We start from the raw sequence: 6,000 nt of genomic DNA, 5'->3' as shown, positions 1-6,000 counted from the left end.
TCTGTATGAACATGGAAATATCTGCACCGCCATCTGTATGAACATATAAATATCTACACCGCCATCTGTATTAAGATGGAGATATCTACACCGCTATCTGAATAAACATGGAAATATCTACACCGCTATCTGGATGAACATGGAAATATCTACAAAGCTATCTGAATGAACATGGAAAAATCTACACCGATATCTGTTTGAACATGGAAATATCTACACCGCTATCTGCATGAAAATGGAAATATCTACAAAGCTATCTGCATATACATGGAAATATCTACACAGCTATCTCTTTACACATGGAAATAACTACACCGCTATATCTATAAACATGGAAATATCTACACCGCCATCTGTATGAACATGGAAATATCTGCACCGCCATCTGTATGAACATATAAATATCTACACCGCCATCTGTATTAAGAAGGAAATATCTAAACCGCTGTTTAAACATGGAAATATCTACACCGCTGCCTGTATAAACATGGATATATCAGCACCGCTCTCTGTAAGAGAATGGAAATATCTACACCGCTATCTGTATGAACATGGAAATATCTACACTGCTGTCTGTATGAACATGGAAATAGCTACACCATTATCTGTATGAACATGGAAATAGCTACACCGCTATCTGTATGAACATGGAAATATCTACACCGCTATCTGTATGAACATGGAAATAGCTACACCGTTATCTGTATCAACATGGAAATAGCTACACCACTATCTGTATGAACATGGAAGTATCTACACCGCTATCTGTATTAACATGGATATATCTACACAGCCATCTGGATGAACATGGAAATATCTACACCGCTATCTCTATGAACATGTAAATATCTACACCGCTATCTGTTTGAACATGGATATATCTACACAGCCATCTGGATGAACATGGAAATATCTACACCGCTATCTGTGTAAACATGCATACATCTTCACCGCTATCTGTAAAAACATGGAAATATCTAAACCGCTATCTGTATGAACATGGAAGTATCTACACCGCTATCTGTATGAAGATGGAAATACCTACACCGCTATCTGTTTGAACATGGAAATATCTACACCGCTATCTGCATGTAAATGGAAATATCTACACAGCTATCTGCATATACATGGAAATATCTACACAGCTATCTCTTTACACATGGAAATAACTACACCGCTATCTGTATGAACATGGAAATATCTACACGGCCATCTGAATGAACATGGAAATATCTGCACCGCCTTCTGTATGAACATATAAATATCTACACCGCCATCTGTATTAAGATGGAGATATCTACACCGCTATCTGTATAAACATGGAAATATCTACACCGCTATCTGTATAAACAGGGAAATATCTACAACACTATCTGTATAAACATGGAAATATCAGCACCGCTATCTTTATGAACATGGGAATATCAGCCCCTCTATCTGTAAGAACATGGAAGTATCTACACGGCTATCAGTATGAACATGGAAATATCTACACCGCTATCTGTATGAACGTGGAAATACCTTCACCGCCATCTGTATGAACATGGATATATCTACACAGCCATCTGGATGAACATGGAAATATCTACACCGCTATCTGTATGAACATGGAAATATCTACACCGCTATCTGTATGAACATGGAAATATCTACAACACTATCTTAATGAACATGGAAATATCTACACCGCTATCTGTATGAACATGGAAATATCTTCACCGCTATCAGTATGAACATGGATATATCTACACAGCCATCTGGATGAACATGGAAATATCTACACCGCCATCTGTATGAACATGGAAATAGCTACACCGCTATCTGTATAAACATGGAAATATCTACACCGCTATCTGTATAAACATGGAAATATCTACACCACTACCTGTATAAACATTGAAATATCAGCACCGCTGTCTGTATGAACATGGAAATACCTACACCGCTATCTGTATGAACATGGAAATATCTACACCGCTATCTGTATAAACATGGAAATATCTACAGCGCTATCTGTATAAACATGGAAATATCTACACCGCTACCTGTATAAACATTGAAATATCAGCCCCGCTATCTGTATGAACATGGAAATATCTACACCGCTATCTGTATGAACATGGAAATATCTACACCGCTATCTATATGAACATGGAAATATCTACACTGCTACCTGTATAAACATTGAAATATCAGCACCGCTATCTGTTTGAACATGGAAATATCTACACCGCTATCTGAATGAAAATGGAAATATCTACAAAGCTATCTGCATATACATGGAAATATCTACACAGCTATCTCTTTACACATGGAAATAACTACACCGCTATATCTATAAACATGGAAATATCTACACCGCCATCTGTATGAACATGGAAATATCTGCACTGCCATCTGTATGAACATATAAATATCTACACCGCCATCTGTATTAAGAAGGAAATATCTAAACCGCTGTTTAAACATGGAAATATCTACACCGCTGCCTGTATAAACATGGAAATATCAGCACCGCTCTCTGTAAGAGAATGGAAATATCTACACCGCTATCTGTATGAACATGGAAATATCTACACTGCTATCTGTATGAACATGGAAATAGCTACACCGTTATCTTTATGAACATGGAAATATCTACACCGCTATCTGTATGAACATGGAAATATCTACAAAGCTATCTGAATGAACATGGAAATATCTACACCGCTATCTGTTTGAACATGTAAATATCTACACCGCTATCTGCATGAAAATGGAAATATCTACAAAGCTATCTGCATACACATGGAAATATCTACACAGCTATCTCTTTACACATGGAAATAACTACACCGCTATATCTATAAACATGGAAATATCTACACCGCTATCTGTATAAACATGGAAATATCTACACCGCTATCTGTATAAAAATGGAAATATCTACACCACTACCTGTATAAACATGTAAATATCTACACCGCTATCTGCATGAAAATGGAAATATCTACAAAGCTATCTGCATACACATGGAAATATCTACACAGCTATCTCTTAACACATGGAAATAAGTACACCGCTATCTCTATAAACATGGAAATATCTACACCGCCATCTGTATGAAGATGGAAATATCTGCACCGCCATCTGTATAAACATATAGGTATCTACACCGCCATCTGTATTTAGATGGAGATATCTACACCGCTATCTGTATAAACTTGGAAATATCTACAACGCTATCTGTTTGAACATGGAAATATCTACACCGCTATCTGTATGAACATGGAAATATCTACACCGCTATCTGTATGAACATGGAAATATCTACACCGCTTTCTGTTTGAACATGGAAATATCTACACCGCTATCTCTATGAACATGGAAATATCTACAATGCTATCTGTATGAACATGGAAATAGCTACACTGCAATCTGTATGAACATGGAAATATCTACACCGCTATCTGTATGAACATGGATATATCTACACAGCCATCTGGATGAACATGGAAATATCTGCACCGCTATCTGTGTAAACCTGCATACGTCTTCACCGCTATCTATATAAACATGGAAATATCTACACCACTATCTGTATGAACATGCAAATATCTACACCACTATCTGTATGAACATGGAAATATCTACACCGCTATCTGTATGAACATGGAAATATCTACACACTATCTGGATGAACATGGAAATATCTACACCGCTATCTGTGTAAACATGCATACATCTTCACCGCTATCAGTATAAACATGGAAATATCAGCACCGCTATCTGAATGAACCTGGAACTATCTACACCGCTATCTGTATGAACATGGAAATATCTACACCGCTATCTGTATGAACATGGAAATATCCACAAAGCTATCTGAATGAACATGGAAATATCTACACCGCTATCTGTTTGAACATGTAAATATCTACACCACTATCTGCATGAAAATGGAAATATCTGCAAAGCTATCTGCATATACATGGAAATATCTACACAGCTATCTCTTGACACATGGAAATAACTACACCGCTATATCTATAAACATGGAAATATCTACACCACCATCTGTATGAACATGGAAATATCTGCACAGCCATCTGTATGAACATATAAATATCTACACCGCCATCTATATTAAGAAGGAAATATATAAACCGCTATCTGTATAAACATGGAAATATCTACACCGCTGCCTGTGTAAACATGGAAATATCAGCACCGCTCTCTGTATGAAAATGGAAATATCTACACCGCTATCTGTATGAACATGGAAATATCTACACTGCTATCTGTATGAACATGGAAATAGCTACACCGTTATCTGTATGAATATGGAAATAGCTACACCGCTATCTGTATGAACATGGAAACATCTACACCGCTATCTGTATGAACTTGGATATATCTACACAGCCATCTGGATGAACATGGAAATATCTACACCGCTATCTGTATGAACATGGAAACATCAACACCGCTCTCTGTATGAACATGGATATATCTACACAGTCATTTGGATGAACATGGAAATATCTACACCTCTATCTGTGTAAAAAAGCATACATCTTCACCACTATCTGTATAAACATGGAAATATCTGCACCGCTATCGGTATGAACATGGAAATATCCACACCGCTATCTGTATGAACATGGAAATACCTACACCGCTATCTGTTTGGACATGGAAATATCTACACTGCTATCTGCATGAAAATGGAAATATCTACACTGCTATCTGCATATACATTTAAATATCTACACAGCTGTCTCTTTACACATGGAAATAACTACACCACTATGTGTATGAACATGGAAATATCTACACCGCCATCTGTATGAACATGGAAATATCTGCACCGCCATCTGTCTGAACATATAAATATCTACACCGCCATCTGTACTAAGAAGGAAATATCTAAACCGCTATCTGTATAAACATGGAAATATCTACTCCGCTGCCTGCATGAAAATGGAAATAGCTACACCGCTATCAGTATGAACATGGAAATATCTACACCGCTGCCTGTATAAACATGGAAATATCAGCACCGCTATCTGTTTGAACATGGAAATATCTACACCGCTATCTGTAGGAACATAGAAATAGCTACACCGCTGCCTGTATAAACATGGATATATCAGCACCGCTATCTGAATGAACATGGAAATATCTACACCACTATCTGTATGAACATGGATATATCTACACAGCCATCTGGATGAACATGGAAATATCTACACCATTATCTGTATGAACATGGAAATATCTACACCGCTATCTGTGTAAACATGCATACATATTCACCGCTATCAGTATAAACATGGAAATATCTACACCGCTATCTGTATGAACATGGAAATAGCTACACCGCTATCTGTATGAACATGGATATATCTACACAGCCATCTGGATGAACATGGAAATATCTACACCGCTATCTGTGTAAACATGCATACATCTTCACCGCTATCTGTATAAACATGGAAATATCTACACCGCTATCTGTATGAACATGGAAATATCTACACCGCTATCCGTATGAACATGGAAATATCTACACCGCTATCTGTTTGAACATGGAAATATCTACACCGCTATCTGCATGAAAATGGAAATATCTACACTGCTATCTGCATATACATGGAAATATCTACACAGCAATCTCTTTACACATGGAAATAACTACACCGCTATCTGTATGAACATGGAAATATCCACACCGCCATCTCTATGAACATGGAAATATCTGCACCGCCATCTGTATGAACATATAAATATCTACACCGCCATCTGTATTAAGATGGAGATATCTACACCGCTATCTGTATAAACATGGAAATATCTACACCGCTATCTGTATAAACATGGAAATATCTACACCAATGTCTGTATAAACATGGAAATATCTACACCGCTACCAGTACAAACATGGAAATATCAGCACCGCTATCTGTATGAACATGGAAATATCTACACCGCTATCTGTATGAACATGGTAATATCTAC

The sequence above is a fragment of the Gorilla gorilla genome, chromosome 21 (genome assembly GCF_029281585.2).
Source record: "Gorilla gorilla gorilla isolate KB3781 chromosome 21, NHGRI_mGorGor1-v2.1_pri, whole genome shotgun sequence".
Classification (NCBI taxonomy): domain Eukaryota; kingdom Metazoa; phylum Chordata; class Mammalia; order Primates; family Hominidae; genus Gorilla; species Gorilla gorilla.
This window is presented reverse-complemented; position numbering follows the sequence as displayed.